Source organism: Moschus berezovskii, chromosome 27 (genome assembly GCF_049115385.1).
Source record: "Moschus berezovskii isolate FMDL1 chromosome 27, NW_MosBer_1.0, whole genome shotgun sequence".
Lineage (NCBI taxonomy): Eukaryota > Metazoa > Chordata > Mammalia > Artiodactyla > Moschidae > Moschus > Moschus berezovskii.
The window spans coordinates 14,156,368-14,175,224 of NC_142486.1; the positions used below are offsets into that span (position 1 = coordinate 14,156,368).

The 18,857-nt window shown below is 40.1% G+C and overlaps 1 protein-coding gene across 5 annotated transcripts in view; it reads right to left on the bottom strand.

Annotated features, from left to right (window-relative positions):
• Nucleotides 1–18,857, bottom strand: part of TPST1 (tyrosylprotein sulfotransferase 1) — a 95,424-nt gene that overhangs the window by 32,685 nt on the left and 43,882 nt on the right. The window lies entirely within an intron of this gene.

The following is an 18,857-nucleotide window of genomic DNA, read 5'->3' on the forward strand; positions in this document are numbered from 1 at the left end:
GGAAAATAATCAACCACTATTCACTACCAATGCAAAAGATTCTTATGTCTTATTTTCCTGCTGATCTCCTAAAGAACTCTACTTTTTAAGGAAGAAAACTGCTTTTATGACTTTTGCTATTACAAAATAAATGCATTCTAACTCTTGACCTAGATATTTACTTTAAGCCTATAGTGATACTATGATCAAAAATTCATAATATTAGTGCAAAATATAATATAAAAAGACATCTGTATTTAAATTGGATCTGAACTAGCAGATTTTGGCCTAATGACTATTAAACAAAAGTGGCAAAAAAAAATGCCCAAAAGAGTTTTATATTAATATCATAATACATTAGAAGTCATTCAAACACAGTATTCTAATAAAACGCTAAAAAAACCCTTTTCCTTTTTCAATCTCTCACTGAAGATAAACATTATCTAATAAAGAATCCCTCAAAGGGGCTACACTCCTTCAAAAATACACAAGAGAAAATAAAATGATTCTTCCCTGGGATTCTGTGAGGCCACTAGACCCAGGTTTCCTCCCTGACTTGATGGCCACCTTCTTTTTTCTCTCTCAAAAATTTCTCCAGGACTCCACTGCTCTCCTCACTCAATACATTTTCCCTGTATGGCTTCATCTCTATGATCTTTTCTTGATATTTTTTTTACCTGAGTCAAGAACAGCCTAGTGTGTCTAGGACAGGTCCAATTTATATAAATTGCCCCCAACTTAATGATGGACAGCACATCACACTCATACCCATAAATGTCCAAGTTTGAATGATACATTATATGGTCACCCTACCATAGACCCTGCACACACCCAAAAACTAAAGTGCTTCAAAACTGGACCCCTCACCTTCTGTTCAAAATCTACTCCTCTTCATGTACATCTTATCTTGATAAATGGCACCACCACCTGTCTACAAAGCAAACCCAGAGATCTCAGATGGGACAGGGAGAAAGCAAGAGCACTCCCAAATTTATTCAACTGCTGGAGGCTTTATCTTTGAGTAGGAAAATCTCTCCCACTAGTTTTACTGCCACTAACCTTAGTTCATATCACCATCATTTCTCACCCAGAATACTACAAAAGCCTCCTAATTTCTCTGCATTTAAGTAGCTGGCTTCCTTATCCAACTATCTTATCCTTCCACCAGACTATAAGGCAGGGCAATGTTTTATTAAAAAGGGCTTCCCGGGTGGCTCAGTGGTAAAGAATCCGCCTGCCAAAGAAAAGAAGCAGGAGACATGGGTTGGATCCCTGGGAAGGGAAGGTCCCCTGGAAGAGGAATTAGCAACCCACTCCAACCCACTCTGGATAATCCCATGGACAGAGAAACCTAGTGGGCTACAGTCCACTGGGTCACAGAGCTGGACACAACTGAGTGACAATGAACACATATACATGCAATGGTGTAAATACTCCCACTATGGCTAATTTCAAGCTACCAACATAATGTCATCAACCACAGAGTTGAGAAGAGATGCAGAGAAAAGGTTTCTCTATGCTGGGAAAGAATTGAAGGCAGGAGGAGAAGGGGACAACAGAGAACGAGATGGTAGGATGCCATCACCGACTCAATGGACATGAGTTTGAGCAAGCTCCAGGACAGAGAAGCCTGGCGTGCTGCAGTCCATGGGGTCGCAAAGAGGCAGACATGACTCAGCGACTGAATAACGAACAGCTGAGGCAATCCAGCTCCAACAGACCACTGGGTATATAAGGCCACAGTCTCTTATCCAAAATTCTGAAATCCAAAAAGTTCCCGAAACTAAACATTTTCCTGTAACTCGTATGGCAGCAAAACATAACCTGAACTGATAAGAATCTATCTATAGTCTTCATTTTTCTTGGTGTAAACAATCAGTCTTTGATGCAGAAATACGTACTTGATTACAGAGTGCTGACCCAGAATGTGGAGAGGATGTTATGTGTTACGTACATCATATGACCTTTCTAGAATCCAAAAATTTCTGAATTCTAAAATACATCTGTGTTAACCAATGAAGTCGTACATAGATAGGATCTTGTATGTCGTGACTGGGAAGTTGGTTTTATCTTGAAAATGATGGGGAATGACAGAAAGGTTTTTATTACTGAACTGACAAGACCAGATCAACCTTATCTGCATTCAATATTGCTAACTATGGGAAGAGTAGATTGAAGGAAGAGGTAACTGCAGTCAGAAAAACCAGTGAAGACGTTCAACCATATATTGAAAGAACTGAGAAATGATTAAAGCTTCAACTACTGTAAATGACATACAGATGGAAAGAAAAAAATCTGCACAGATTTTTTAAACTGATAAGACAGTGGCCAATTAGATATGGGGAGGAGAGAAAGGAGTCTAGATGAATTCCTATTTGACTTGAAGGACTGAATGTACAATGTTATCATTCATTAATAGAATGATCAATGGACAACATAGAGGAAAAGCTTAAGTATTACTGCTTAGTTTCATTTCAGATGTAGGGAACAAAGGAGAAGAGATAAATTTTTTTAGTAGTCAGGAGGTTTCCAAAAGTCTAAAGGAAAACTAGAGCTGACTAAGAGACTGAAATGTAGTATGTATTCAGTAAAAAACAGCTATTATTATTTTTGTATTCAGATTGTAGCACTGATTCAGAAAAAAAGTGAAAGTCATTATTTATTATGATTGCATAAATGATTTACAGATAAAGTTCAACCATCTCCTATCTGACAGACAGAATTCTAAAATGAAAAGGCTTTTTGTTATGTAACCACTAAGTCACAAGCTCCATTAGTAATGAATGCAGTTGCTATGGACTTCTTAAGGGGAAGAACTTGGGAAGGCCTACTGCATAGTGATCAGGTGTTTCTCTTTAAAGGAGCAGTAATAGCATTTTATGTGTTGAGCATAAAATCCAAATTAAATATTTTCTGAGCCCACTATGTGTCAAGTGTTAGATATTAAGGATGCAAACATGACATGACTAGGTTCTGGCCCTCCTCTCAAGAAGCTCAGTCTGTTAATAAAGAGAAATATACACATGATTAATATGCAGCATGATAAATGTGATGTCAGAGGTTAGAAATCATATTATGGGAATGTAGGTAACAGAACTAGGCTATTCTCCTGGAGTGGGACATGAGTCAGCATAAATCACCAATAGCTAGGGCAAATGTTAGTAATCTATGGGTCACTGCCCAAATCCAGTCCTACTGCCTATTTTTTAATCTGTCCTTCAAGCTAAGAAGGGCTTTATATTTTAAATGCTTTTTTAAAAAATCAAAAGAATATTTTATAACATGTGAAAATCATATGGAATTCAAATTTCTAAAGTTTTACTAGAACACAGCCACACTGATTTGTTTACATACTGTCCACGGCTGCTTCTGTGCCACAACGGCGGAGTTGAGTAGTTGAGGTAAAGACCTTGTGGTTGGACTTCCCTGTGGTGGTCCAATGGTTAAGAATCTGCCTGCCAATACAGGGGACACGAGTTTGATCCCCGGTCCAAGATGATTCTACATGCTGCGAGACAACTGCTGCTACTAATAGTGGTGCCATGCACCCCAGTACTGAGCCAGCACTCCAGAGCCCGTGCGTCACAATCACTGAGCCTGCGCTCTGCAACAAGAGAAGCACCGCGGGGAAAAGCTCACACACCACAATGCCAGAGTAGTCCCGGCTTGTCTCATCTCAACCAGAGAAAGCCTGGGCGTGGTAATGAGGACCCAGCGCAGCCAAACATTAAAAAAAAAAAAAAAAAACCATACGATTCCCCAGACTTAAAATATTTATTATCCAGCCCTTTGCAGAAAAAATTCGTCAACCCCAATCTAAGACTATATCTTAAGGGCACGGCGGGTCTGTGGCAGGTGGTGGTCTCAGGTGACGGCGTTCCTCAAGAAGGACCACATCAACTTTCACACACTTGAGAGCCTGGTACATTAGAGAGCGACACATAAGGAGAGCTAAGGATGTATTTGGAGCCACTTTTGGGTGGAGAGGGAGAGGGAGGAGGAAAGAAACATACTGTTCACTTTGTACTTATCAGATTCAAGAAAGACATTTGTTGCGTGATGAATAGGATAGGGGAAAATAAAATAGAAAACAAATTGAAAAACAAGAGAAAGTTTGATCCCAATCCTCCAGGAGGTCACTGCTGGTTGGGGAGCCACACAAACTTCCCACTCTTAAACTCAGAGAATTGCTTTGTAGTTCCAAATCATCCCTTTTGGCTCGTTTTTTTTCTCTCTTCCCATGGTTTCTAGGTATTTAGTCTGCCTTTTTTTCTAAGAGGCAGCAAGATGTAATGGTAAGAATGCGGACCTGGAAGTTGGGCCTGTGTGCTCTAGCTGTGTGATCTATGAAAACTCTGGTCCTCAGAGCCTGGAGATAATGACTGCTAGTAGGTAGACACAGCTTGTAAAACACTGCTCAGAAGCACAGACTGGCAAACTATGACCCAAAGCTGGCCTGCTTCTTGTTTTACAAATAAAAGTGTTATTGGGACAAAGCCACATCCACTTGTTTCTATACTATCTATGGCTGCTTTTGTGCTGACATCAAAGCTGAACAGTTATGAGAGAAATTATATGGCCTATAAAGTCAAAAATGTCTGGTCCTTTACAGAAGAAGTTTGTCATTCTCTGTTCAAAAGGATACAGTTAGAACTTCCTTGGTGGTCCAATGATTAAGAATCTGCCTGCCAACGTTGGGGACTGGGGTTCAATCCCAGGTTTGGGAAGATTCCAACTAAGCCCGTGTGCTACCACTACTGAAGCCCGTGTGTCTAGACCCCGTGCTCTGTAACAACAGAAGCCACAGCAAGGAGAAGCCCACACACCGCAACTAGAGAGTAGCCCCTGCTTGCTGCAACTAGAGAAAGCCTGTGCACAGCAATGACAGACCCAGAACAGCCAAGCACAGACAAATAAAAACATAAATATTTGTAAAAAGAAAACAGTTCCTTGAGAGCTATGAACTTCCTCCAGAGAATCGAATTTTCTTCTCCAGACAACAATCTGCAGGCTGGATGGAGTTCACCCAATCTCCTTTACTCCTTCAGTCCTTCTAGAAGTTAACTAACACTTAGGCCTGAAGAGTACCTGAGTATAAGCTAATTCTCACTCCCATACCCTCTAGGTCTCACAGGGACCATAAAACAGAGCCTGACAGATATACATTTTAACACCCACATCCCAGGCACAGCACTACAAGGCAAGGCAAGATATCTGTGAATCTGCAGGTGAGGTGCTTGAAACAGGAGTCTTAACTGTCCAGGCTCGCCTACTCTGCAGCATTCACAGTGGAAGCCACTCTTCCTCGGGGAATGGGGACAGTGCCAAAGTCTAAATGACTGAGGTGAATATTATTCTCCAAGACACTCATTTTAAAAACATGGAGCTTCCACGCATCTTAGTTAAACACTACAGCTAGGCGGGCTGCCAAACCACAGGTCTGAATTATGATATGCAACAACTACTACAGGAAACCAAATCCTCTGGACTAAAGCATCAGGGCTGGAATAGACATGCAAAACAGAATGGGTAAAAGAGTAACATAATCCACACAGCTAGACTTATTAGAGTAAAAAGATGAAACACCATTAAAAGTCATGTTTTCAAAGTCTATTTCACTCTTAGAAAGTGTTCAAGTTATGTCTTGTGAAAGTGGATTTTTAAATATGTACACAACAGAAATTCAATTTTGTAAAAATGTTAAAAATATGTGTTTTACATATATGCATAGAAGCACAATAAAATGCTCAGAATGAGATATGATTAAGTGTGATTTTTATTAATACATTCTCATCTGACTTCTCAGCATCTTCCAATTTTCTATGATAAACCACCTTTCTTTTTTAAGCCCATGTATATGGATGTGAGAGTTGGACTGTGAAGAAGGCTGATCGCCGAAGAATCGATGCTTTTGAACTGTGGTGTTGGAGAAGACTCTTGAGAGTCCCTTATACTGCAAGGAGATCCAACCAGTCCATTCTAAAGGAGATCAACCCTGGATGTTCATTGGAGGGACTGATGTTAAAGCTGAAACTGCAATACTTTGGCCACCTCATGCGACGAGTTGACTCACTGGAAAAGACTGTGATGCTGGGAAAGGTTGGGGGCGGGAGGAGAAGGGGACGACGGAGAATGAGATGGCTGGATGGCATCACCGACTCTGTGGACATGAATTTGAGTGTACTCCGGGGGTTGGTGATGGACAGGGAGGCCTGGCGTGCTGTGATTCATGGGGTCGCGGAGAGTCGGACACGACTGAGCGACTGAACTGAACTGAACTGAATAGTGGGATGCATAGGATCACGAAGATTCACTCCGAAGTTTAATAACTATCTCAAGTTCAACATAGTGCAAACTGAACTCCTACTCTTACCTCCCAAATCTACTATGCCCACAGCCCTCCCCATCTCAGTTAAAAGCACCTCTATTCTTCTGGCTGTGTAGGATAACACAAAGTAAAAGTGGAGTTGTCTTTTGACTACTCTCTTTTCTCTCATACTCCACATCCACTTCATCAGAAAAGCTTATCAACTATTCTTCAAAATGTATGCAAATACAATCATTTCTCATTAATGTCACTGCTACTCCCCCGATTCAAGCCAACACTGTCTCTTGCCTGGATTTCTACCATATTCTTCTAATAGTCTCCCTGCTTCTTCCTTTATGTCTCTGTGGTCTATTCTCATTACACAAGCAGACAGAGCCTTTAAAAATACAAGGCAGATCTTGTCACTCCTCTGCTCAAAATCCTGCAAACTCCACCCACTCCCCACACAGTGTCAAGTGTTCCGAATCCACATCCTGAAAATAAGAATCTGAGAAATCACAGAATAGTGTTTCATCTTGCCAAATATTCCCTAAAAACGAAGAAACCAAAGAGCAAAACCAAAACCCCATAACCAACATTTAAAACACAACTAGGTGACAAAGTAGCCCCACAAACCCCCAAATTCAAGTGCTGAAACAGCCAGTACAGTCACAATACCTTCATGGAAGGAATATTTCTGTGGGAGGAAAGAAAGGGAAGCAACAAGGCATATGAAAGATAGCCGTACTCCGAAAACCAGAACAGACCAGTCTGAAAACACTAAAGTGGAAGGGGTTTCACCCAAACCAAAAGATGAGGGTAAGAGGCCCTCGTAAGTTGAGAAAGGGATCAGCAGGCTGGGAAAAATGAATTCTTAAAACCAACTGGCCAAAGTTCCTATCCAAGATGGGGCACCACACTGAAGGGAAACTTCTGGAAAAGAATTAGAATGGGGACAAAGGAGTGAGCAAGTTCAGACACCTTTGACAGAGGGGTACAGAGCCAGGAATCTCAGTAAAGCAAGCCATCATATTATTTAATACTTTACCAAAAAATGAGAAGAGAGTGATCTGTGCAATTGATAAAGATATCTTGAACCATTACACCTTCTAAAAGTTTAAGAAAATTATTTTTATGTACAAATGAATAACAAGAAAATACAAGACCAAATCTCAAGGCTTTTTTTATTATAAGGAAAAAAGGAAATAACATCCCTCTGGATAAGGAAAAGCAGTCAGAAAGACATGGCCACAAAATATTAAAACTGTAACTTACTATTTTATTAAAAAAAAAATTACTTGGTTGTGCCAGGTCTTAAATGCAGCATGTGGGATCTAGTTCCCTGACCAGGGATTGAATCCTGGACCCCGTGCAATAGGAGTGTGGTGTCTTACTTCCACTGGATCACCAGGGAAGTCTGTAACTTACTAAGTTCTTTCTTAGCATAAACACAACTTTTTTTGCATTCTTTAAAACTTTTATTTTGTATTGGAGGATAGCTGATTAACAATGTTGTAACAGTTTCAGGTGGACAGCAAAGGGACTCAGCCATTTGTGTGTGTGTGTGTATGTGTGTGTACACACCTCATAACTTACCATTTTTAAACAGCTAAAAGACATTAAGAAAATGATACAAGATAGGAAAGAACAACATAAATTGTAAGTATAAAAACTCAGAAATTAAGTGACAGAACTCTGGAAAATCAGAAATGAAAAAAATTATTTCATAAATGAAGACTAATCTTGAAAGAAAAATAAATATCATAGATACTCTTCAGTTCAGTCGCTCAGTCGTGTCCGACCCTTTGCAACCCCATGAATCACAGCATACCAGGCCTCCCTGTCCATCACCAACTCCTGGATTTCACTCAAACTCACGTCCATCGAGTTGGTGATGTCATCCAGCCATTTCATTCTCTCGTCCTCTTCTCCTCCTGCCCCCAATCCCTCCCAACATCAGAGTCTTGTCCAGTGAGTCAACTCTTTGCATCAAGTGGCCAAAGTATTGGAGTTTCAGCTTTAGCATCAGTCCTTCCAATGAACACCCAAGACTGATCTCCTTTAGGATGGGCTGGTTGGATCTCCTTGCAGTCCAAGGGACTCTCAAGAGTCTTCTCCAACACCACAGTTCAAAAACATCAATTCTTCGGTGCTCAGCTTTCTTCACAGTCCAACTCTCACATCCATAAATGACCACTGGAAAAACCATAGCCTTGACTAGACGGACCCTTCTTGGCAGAGTAATGTCTCTGCTTTTTAACATGCCATCTAGGTTGGTCATAACTTTCCTTCCAAGGAGTAAGCGTCTTTTAATTTCATGGCTGCAATCAGCATCTGCAGTGATTTTGGAGCCCAAAAAAATAAAGTCTGACACTGTTTCCACTGTTTCCCCATCTATTTCCCATGAAGTGATGGAACCAGATGCCATGATCTTAGTTTTCTGAATGTTGAGCTTTAAGCCAACTTTTTCACTCTCCTCTTTCACTTTCATCAAGAGGCTCTTTAGTTCTTCTTCACTTTCTGCCAAAGGATGGTGTCATCTGCATATCTGAGGTTATTGATATTTCCCCTGGCAATCTTGATTCCATCCTGTGCTTCTTCCAGTCCAGCATTCCTCATGATGTACTCTACATATAAGTTAAATAAGCAGGGTGACAATATACAGCCTTGACGTACTCCTTCTCCTATTTGGAACCAGTCTGTTGTTCCATGTCCAGTTCTAACTGTTGCTTCCTGACCTGCATACAGGTTTCTCAACAGGCAGGTCAGGTGGTCTGGTATTCCCATCTCTTTCAGAATTTTCAACAGTTTATTGTGATCCACACAGTCAAAGGCTTTGGCATAGTCAATAAATCAGAAATAATTGTTTTTCTGGAACTCTCTTGCTTTTTCCATGATCCAACGGATGTTGGCAATTTGATCTCTGGTTCCTCTGCCTTTTCTAAAACCAGCTTGAACATCTGGAAGTTGACAGTTCACGTATTGCTGAAGCCTGGCTTGGAGAATTTTGAACACAACTTCACTAGCGTGTGAGATGAGTGCAATTCTGTGGTACTTTGAGCATTCTTTGGCACTGCCTTTCTTTGGGATTGGAATGAGAACTGACCTTTTCCAGTCCTGTGGCCACTGATGAATTTTCCAAATTTGGTGACACATTGACTGCAGCACTTTCACAGCATCATCTTTCAAGACTTGAAATAGCGCAACTGGAATTTCATCACCTCCACTAGCTTTGTTCATAGTGATGCTTTCTAAAGCCCACTTGACTTCACAAACCAAGATGTCTGGCTCTAGGTGAGTGATCACACCATCATGATTATCTTGGTCGTGAAGATCTTTTTTGTACAGTTCTTCTGTGTATTCTTGTCACCTCTTCTTAATATCTCCTGCTTCTGTTAGGTCCATACCATTTCTGTCCTTTATCGAGCCCATCTTTGCATGAAATGTTCCCTTGGTATCTCCAATTTTCTTGAAGAGATCTCTAGTCTTTCCTATTCTGTTGTTTTCCTCTATTTCTTTGCATTGATCACTGAGGAAGGCTTTCTTATCTCTCCTTGCTATTCTTTGGAACTCTGCATTCAGATGCTTATATCTTTCCTTTTCGCTTCTCTTCTTTTCACAGCTATTTGGAAGGCCTCCCCAGACAGCCATTTAGCTTTTTTGCATTTCTTTTCCATGGGGATGATCTTGATCCCTGTCTCCTGTACAATGTCACGAACCTCCGTCCATAGTTCATCAGACACTCTATCAGATCTAGTCCCTTAAATCTATTTCTCACTTCCACTGTATAATCATAAGGGATTTGATTTAGGTCATATCTGAATGGTCTAGTGGTTTTCCCTACTTTCTTCAATTTAAGTCTGAATTTGGCAATAAGGAGTTCATGATCTGAGCCACAGTCAGCTTCTGGTCTTGTTTTTGCTGACTGTATAGAGCTTCTCCATCTTTGGCTGCAAAGAATATAATTAATCTGATTTCGGTGTTGACCATCTGGTGATGACCATGTGTAGAGTCTTCTCTTGTGTTGTTGAAAGACGGTGTTTGCTATGACCAATGTGTTCTCTTGGCAAAACTCTATTAGCCTTTGCCCTGCTTCATTCCGTGCTCCAAGGCCAAATTTGCCTGTTACTCCAGGTGTTTCTTGACTTCCTACGTTTGCATTCCAGTCCCCTATAATGAAAAGGACATCTTTTTTGGGTGGTAGTTAAAGGTCTTGTAGGTCTTCAAAGAACTGTTCAACTTCGGCTTCTTCAGCATTACTGGTTGGGGCATAGGCCTGGATTACTGTAATATTAAATGGTTTGCCTTGGAAACAAACAGAAATCATTCTGTCGTTTTTAAGATTGCATCCAAGTACTGCATTTCGGACACTTTTGTTGACCATGATGGCTACTCCATTTCTTCTAAGGGATTCCTGCCCACAGTAGTAGATATAATGGTCATCACTAATCATTAGAGAAATGCAAATCAAAACTACAATGAGGTAACACTTCATACTGGTCAGAATGGCCATCAATAAAGTCTACAAATAACAAATGCTGGAGAGGGTATGCAGAAAAGAGAAACCTCCTATATACTATTGGCAGGAATGTAAGCTGGTGCAGCCAGTATGGAAAACAGTTACAAAGGTTCCTCAAAAAACTAAAACCAGTTGCTGTATGATCCAGCAATTCTATTCCTGGGGGGTTTCCCTGGGCTCAGCTGGTAAAGAATCTGCCTGCAATGTGGGAGACCTGGGTTTGATCCCTGGGTTGGGAAGATCCATTGGGAGAAGGGAAAGGCCTCCCACTCCAGTATTCTGGCCTAGAGAATTCCATGGACTATACAGTCCATGTGGTCACAAAGAGTCAGACACGACTGAGCAACTTTCACTTTCACTTTTTATCTTTTAAAGAAATTGATACCAATTCACAAAATATATTAGTAAAAACATAGAACACAAAAGAAGAGATCTTAAAATGGTCACGGAAATGTCATATAAAAAAAGAACTGGAAAAAAAAAACTGACTGACAGCAGATTTCTCAAGAGCAACAACTGCAATAGTGGGCAGTGGAATAATACCTTCAAAGTACTAAGAGAAAATTACTGCCAACCCAGACTTAATCAAACAAAAATAATCTTTCAAAAATTAAAGACTTTTTCCAATAAAACTTAGAAACATTAAAATCCTTAGAATAAAAGAAAAATCATTAGTACACCTGATGCACAAATGTAAGCAGCAAAAACTGAACAAAACCCCATGTTTTAGGCGAAAAGTAATGGGAAAAGGGAGCACTGAGGTCTGAGGAGTAGAGGAAACATCCTTGTTATTATTGACAGCTTTCTCTCATCTCTTTCCCCTCGTGGTGACACCCAGCATGCAGAAATGCACAGTGATGGTGCAAGTAGCTAAACCTGAGAGAAAGCCATACTTCAGGCCAGAATAACAAGAAATGTAGCCCCAGGTAGTATGCGGGGCAGGAGGCAGAAATTAAGGGAAAGAGAGAGCCAGAGAATATGTCCCATAATTTTGCGTATGAATTAGCACAACTTCCAACTCACACCTGGGAGAGACTGAAGTAGCACAGCAAAGGCTTTGAGAATTAAACTAGGAAATAAACTGCCACTGATGCTCCAAACTCACAAATGATTTGTCAGTGACAAAACCCAAAGCAGTATAGCAAAGTCTGAAAAGTAAAATAATACTGGAAACATTATTCATAGAAGGAGACACAAACTTGTGTTAGTTTATAAACTAACCAGATTGATTACTCAACAAAACAAATCTTCATTCTCCAGAGGATTTTAGCAGGACTCAGAGATTCAAAACATAACTCCAAAAATTACTCAGATACACAGAACCAAGAAAATGTGATCCAGTAATAATGGAAAAGAACCAAAAGATGCACAGAACAGGAGGGAAAACTCTCTAAGTAATTTGTAAGGCCAGCAGTATGATATAACGAAACTGAAACCTCACACCTCAGATTGAGACTTGAACCCACAGGCTGATACTTGAATCCAGACAAACCCCAGACTGGGATGTGAACCCATACTTTTTAACTAGACTCACTCACCTGGTGTCAGGATTTACTGAGTGAAGCTCAGGTTCTGTACATCTCAGTGCAGAAGAAATTCAGTGAGAGGCAAAGTGATAGACAAGGAGTAGATTTATTAATATAGGATGCTTGTGAGGGATACAAGCGGGTAGGCAACGGGGCTCTGGCCTGAGAATTAAGTAAGTTACATGTTTACAATCAAAGGAAAGTGGGGATGAAAAGAGGACAACCTTCTTCCTCATTCTATGAGTAGACATTAGGCTTATATCACTAGCTCCTCCTTCACATCAGGCAAGAGACTGACTATATAAGGTCAAACCAGGACTGTCCTGATTCTTATTCAAATCAACAGAAGGGTGGTAACATATACTAAAATACGCTAAATCATCTCAGGTTTCATGATAATGAGGGTCTTCTACTTTGGAATGACATCTTTCCCTTATATTCCTGTCCTTGGTTCTAAGGATCATTATCGTGCTAGACTTGACTAGCAGGATAGAGGCCTCATTTTTTTAACTTAATGGTCTGAGGCAAATCTCATGCTTTCATTGATAAAAGCTTTATAGTTAAAGTGGTAGCTGCTCAGTCATGTCTGACTCTTTGCAACCCCATGGACTGTAGCCCATCAGGCTCCTCTATCCATGAGATTCTCCAGGCAAGAATACTGGAGTGGGTAGTCATTCCCTTCTCCAGGAAATCTTCCCGACCCAGGGATCGAATCCTGGTCTCCTGCATTGCAGGCAGATTCTTTACTGTTTGAGCTATAGGAAAGTCCCTTATTTTGGACAGGGATCTCCCAAAGTTCCCTACGGTTCCCTCTCTATCTATAATCACCTAGTGGGATTTCTTAAACTACCTGTGTACCTACTCTATCCCTATCAAAACCAGACAAAGAGTGTAAGAATAATAAAAACTACAGTTCAGTATCACTCATGAAATAGATACAAGTATTCTAAACTAAAAGTCAGCATATCCTATCCAGCACTAATTAGATAATTCAGTCAGTCAGTTCAGTCGCTCAGTCGTGCCCGACTCATTGCGACCCCATGAATCACAGCACACCAGGCCTCCCTGTCCATCACCAACTCCCGGAGTTCACTCAAACTCATGTCCATCGAATCGGTGATGCCATCCAGCCATCTCATTCTCTGTTGTCCCCTTCTCCTCCTGCCCCCAATCCCTCCCAGCATCAGAGTCTTTTCCAGTGAGTCAACTTGTTGCATGAAGTGGCCAAAGTATTGGAGTTTCAGCTTTAGCATCAGTCCTTCCAATGAACACCCAGGACTGATCTCCTTTAGAATGGACTGGTTGGATCTCCTTGCAGTCCAAGGGACTCTCAAGAGTCTTCTCCAACACCACAGTTCAAAAGCATCAATTCTTCCGCAATCAGCCTTCTTCACAGTCCAACTCTCACATCCATACATGACCACTAGAAAAACCATAGCCTTGACCAGACGGACCTTGGTTGGCAAAGTAATGTCTCTGCTTTTTAATATGCTAATTAGCGCATATTAAAGTTGAAGCTTTACCAGAAATTCAAGGTTAAATCAGTATTACAAAATGTATTAATGTAACTTACATAGTAGCTTCAAGGAGGGAAAAAGAAGTCATATAGGTTGTTCAATCAAATAATCTCAATGGTAGGCTACTCCTAAATGGCTCCCAATTATTCAGTCACACAGAGTCATTTAAACAAATTAAAGGTGTGCCTCACAGGTCTTCTCAATTTAACAATAAGGCCTCTAGGAAGCTTAAACACATTATCCCTTAGGCATCTCAGCAGGAGTCCAAAGCAAGAAACGGTTTATCTCAGAGATTTTGTGGGGAAAACTATTATCCAAATGGAACGAACCCCAGTAAGATTTACAGAGGACCCACAAAGTTTTTGAGAAGTATATCCGCAGCAACACTACCAACTTGGACTGAAAGAGACAGAAACAGTACAAAATGAAAACACACATTGGATTTCCAGAATTCTTCTGGCAGGAGGTAGTCTGATAAAACCACACAGCTACAAAATATGTGCTATCTTTCATGAAAAAGAAACGATCACTCAAGAGCCCAAAAAGCAGAGCTGAGAGACATGGAAAATAATTCCTAGAATTATTTATATTCAACTGAGACCTAATCAAAGAATGTCTAACATTTTCCCAGATGGATTTCAGAACTGATATGAACCAGTGATACCTGACTTACTCCAATACTTTGGTCACCTGATGCAAAGAGCTGACTCATTTGAAAAGACCCTGACATTGGGAAAGATTGAAGGCGGGAAGAGAAGCAGACGACAGAGGATGAGATGGCTGGATGACATCATCGTCTCAATGGACACAGGTTTGCGTAAACTCCGGGAGTTGGTGATGGACAGGGAGGCCTGGCATGCTGCAGTCCATGGGGTCATAAAGAGTCGGACATGACTGAGCAACTGAACAGTGATACCTTACCCTCTCCCCCCATTTACCTTCATTTTAAATAAAAAGGTCTACTATCTTATGCCTGTTCCACCATTTTATACTGGCATTGGGGGCGGGGTGGGGACATAACTTGTATCTTTAGACGTATTTTCAGATTGAAAACTATTGTATTCAAGGACCTGTATTTAATAAGGAACTACACCCAGAAGCCTCATCCACAACTAGACCTGATTCAGATGGCAAGATGAAGGACTCTGAGCTTGTAACAGAATGAGAATTTTGGGACTTGGTGAGGAGGAAAATATATTTTGCATATTAGTCACTGGCAACCAGAGGGCAGATTGGTTGACTTCTTTTAAAATGATTCCCAACTCCAGGTATTCCTTTGTGTAATCCCCTCCCCTTGATTGTGGCTGGACCTGGAGTCTTGCTTCTAACGAATACAGCAAAGATGGTAGGATGTCATTTGCAAGATTAGGTTAAGAAGATGTGAATTGTGTCTTGCTCACTCTCCTTGACTCTTTTCATTTGCTTGCTCTGATGAAGTCAGCTGCTGTGTTAGTAACCACAGAGAGAAAGCTTCATGGCAAGGAAGTGAGGTCCTCCATCCAACACCCATGAGGGACTGAATCCTGCCCAAAACCACATGAGCTGGGAAACAGTCCCTTACCAGTAAACCTTGACTGCAGCCTGTACAAGATTCTGAGCTATGAGACTCAGCTAGACAAGCCCGTATTATCAACCCACCAAAACTGTGACACAATACACATTTGCTATTTTAAGCAAATACTAAAGTCATTATATTTTTAGGAACTTCCAGGTTGGTGAACATATCCACATGTGGAGGGCAGAGTATCCTTATATCATGGGGCCAGAAAGCTCCTGTTTTGGGACCCTTCCAGACCTCACCCTATGTACTTCTTCATCTGTATCCTTTCTAAGAATGGCTCCAAATTTTCTTTCTTAAATGCAACCTTTTAAGTGGGAATAAAAGAGAACTACCAATAACCAATGAAAACATAAGGTGCTCAAATTCATTAACAGAGAATTACAAACTGAAATTTCAATGAAGTACCATTTACTCTTACTCAATTAGAAAAATTAAAAATCCAGGCTGTACTCTATAGTAACATTAAATAAGAAGGTTTGCTGTTTCTTTTTTAAAAAGCCACGTTGATGAGGATATAGGTCCCTGGGGATTTTTATATTGACAGTAGCAATGTAAGCTACTGCGAACTCTTTGGAAAACAATTTGGCATTACCTAGTGAAGTTGATCGGAGAAGGCAATGGCAAGCCACTCCAGTACTATTGCCTAGAAAATCCCATGGATGGAGGAGCCTGGTAGGCTGCAGTCCATGGGGTCGCTATGGGTCGGACACGACTGAACGACTTCACTTTCACTTTTCACTTTCACACATTGGAGAAGGAAATGGCAACCCACTCCAGTGTTCTTGCCTGGAGAATCCCAGGGATGGGGGAGCCTGGTGGGCTTCCGTCTATGGGGTCACACAGAGTCGGACACGACTGAAGTGACTTAGCAGCAGCAGCAGCAGTGAAATTGATACGAATATGCCCCATGGTCCAGCAATCCTATGCTTAGGTGTGTATCTTAAGAGAATCTCTTGAATAGGAGAACCTTAAAAAAATGTACGTAGCTCTAAACCAAAAACAACTCAAATGGTCATCAATAGTATAAATAATTAATTGATTATATCAGAATAGAGCTACGGCCATAAAAACAAATTAAAAATAGCTTTACACCTCAGAAAGATAAATCTCAAGATAACATTAAAAGAAAACAAACAAAAATGGACAGAAAAAAACAGACCATGCTCCCATTTATCTGAAGTTCACAAATAGGCAAACTAAACAAACAAAAACAGAAAAACATGACAAAAATAACACAATCACCATCAAGGAGTTTCAAATATTGCTACTGTAAGGCCAACCTGCCCTGTCAGTATCCCAAGAAGAGTTGTTCAATCGGGTGCCCATTTTGCTTCATTCATGAGTTAAGACTATCTCTACACTAAAAAGCTTATAGAGAATGTGTGGTAACAAAAGCTTATGAAGCACTTGGTACTGTAGTAGGTACCATGCTAGGTGTTTCACGTGCATTTTTTTTTGTTTTTTTGACAGAGCATAAGCATTTAATAATAATTTTAAAATATATACTATAACACTTATGCCAGGACCTGTACTAAAGGCTTTACAGTAATTTTAATTTAATCCTTACAACAACTCTTTGAAGTACATACTATGATCACCATCCACAATGGGTACAGTTATCATCATCTTGATAATAATAATAAAGATAACAGGTAACACTTTTTGCCACACTGTGCAGCTTGTCGGATCTTAGTTCCCTGACCAGGGATTGAACCCAAGCTCTTAGCAGCGAAAGTGCAAAGTCCTAGACACCGGACCACCAGGGAATTCCCAATAGGTAACATTTTTGATCACCTGCTAATGCCAGGCACTGGGATAAGGCTTCATAGTCACCTAATTTAGTCTTCAGGACAACCTTAATGGATATTGTTCCCATCTCCATTTCCAGGATATGAAAACTAAGCGGGAAGATGAGGTAACTAAGAATGAGCAAAATCAAGTAACTCACTTAAGGTCTTCAACTATTAAAGGATAGAGCTAGCTGGACCTTTGTCTGACTGTTTAGCCACTTTCACAGTCCTTATTTTATTTACTATTCATAAGCCCTATAATGTAAATATAACACAGAGGTTAAGAGCACAGTTTCTAAAGATGAAGAGACATGAACCCATATCCTCTTTCTACTATGTTTCAACTGTGGAACCGAGGACAAGTTCCTCAACCTCTCTGACAGAAATAGGCCTTGCATCTATAAAATGGAGGTTTTTAAAGTATCCGTGGGTAACGGTGAAAGGGTAAATATGAAACCTGAGATAAAGCATATGTAAATAGTGTTATATTTACATACTGAAATATCACATAGTAATAGAAAAAGAATGAACTATTGTTATGTAAAATAATATAGGTGAATCTAAATGTTACATGAAAAAATCCAGGAACAAGACAGTAAATAGATATGATAGCATTTATATGAAGCTCAAAAACAAGCAAGACTGTTTTTGAACTTCATAGACTGAAACAGTGGTTACTTTGGGGTTAAGGAGGATATTGACCAGGAAGGAGCATACAGGAGTCTCCTAAATGCCAGTAATTTTAAAAATATCTTTATATGTATGGTGAGAACACAAGTGTACAGAGATGTAAGCATTCACCAAATTGTACACTGAATATTTGTAATTTACTATATATGTTAATTAAAAAAAAAAACTCAGTGGCAAGAGTCTTGGAATAGGCATTAGAAGTTCTAGTTCTGCCATGTGTGATTCTTGACAAACCATAAAACTTCACAGGGTCTGCATGCTATATACTACAGCTAAATAAGGTCTCTTCCCATTCTAAAATTCACTGATTCAAAATTCCTATGAATTTCCTTAGCCACACCATGAGGCATGCAAGATTTTAATTCCCCAACTAGGGATCGAACTCATGCTCCCCTGTAGTAGAAAGTCAAAAGTCTTACCCACTGGACTTCCACAGAAGTCCCTGCAAAATTATTTTCTCCTGATTTCCACAGAAATTAAATTCAGCCAATCTCTTTATTCCCTACTTGGAGAGATGGGGGTGTTAATAGGCTTATTTTATATTAATAGATGGAACCAGCATCAGAATTTCTGGGCCAACATATAAGCATACAGAATAAAATGCTTACCTAGAAATACAGATGATGGAAAGAACAATAAACTGATGACAGGAGCTAAAACTGTAATTTTTTTTAATCAATGTAAATAACCTGGAGCCACTAGAGTGATGATACCTAATAATTTATAGTCAGTAACTGAAAGCTAGCTACGGAAAAGTAGCTCTTCCTTTCAAATTATCCATATGAGGAAGCAATGTTTACTGTACAAGTTCTACACTTGAAAAAAATCAAGAAGACATTCTTTGATAGGGGCAAGTAGGACACAGGAGGGAAGTTCATTGCTTTTTCTTTATTTTACAGGGGATATATATTACTTTTATAAATGGAAAGATAAAAAATAGAGTCAAAGTCAATTTTTCTTCATGAGGA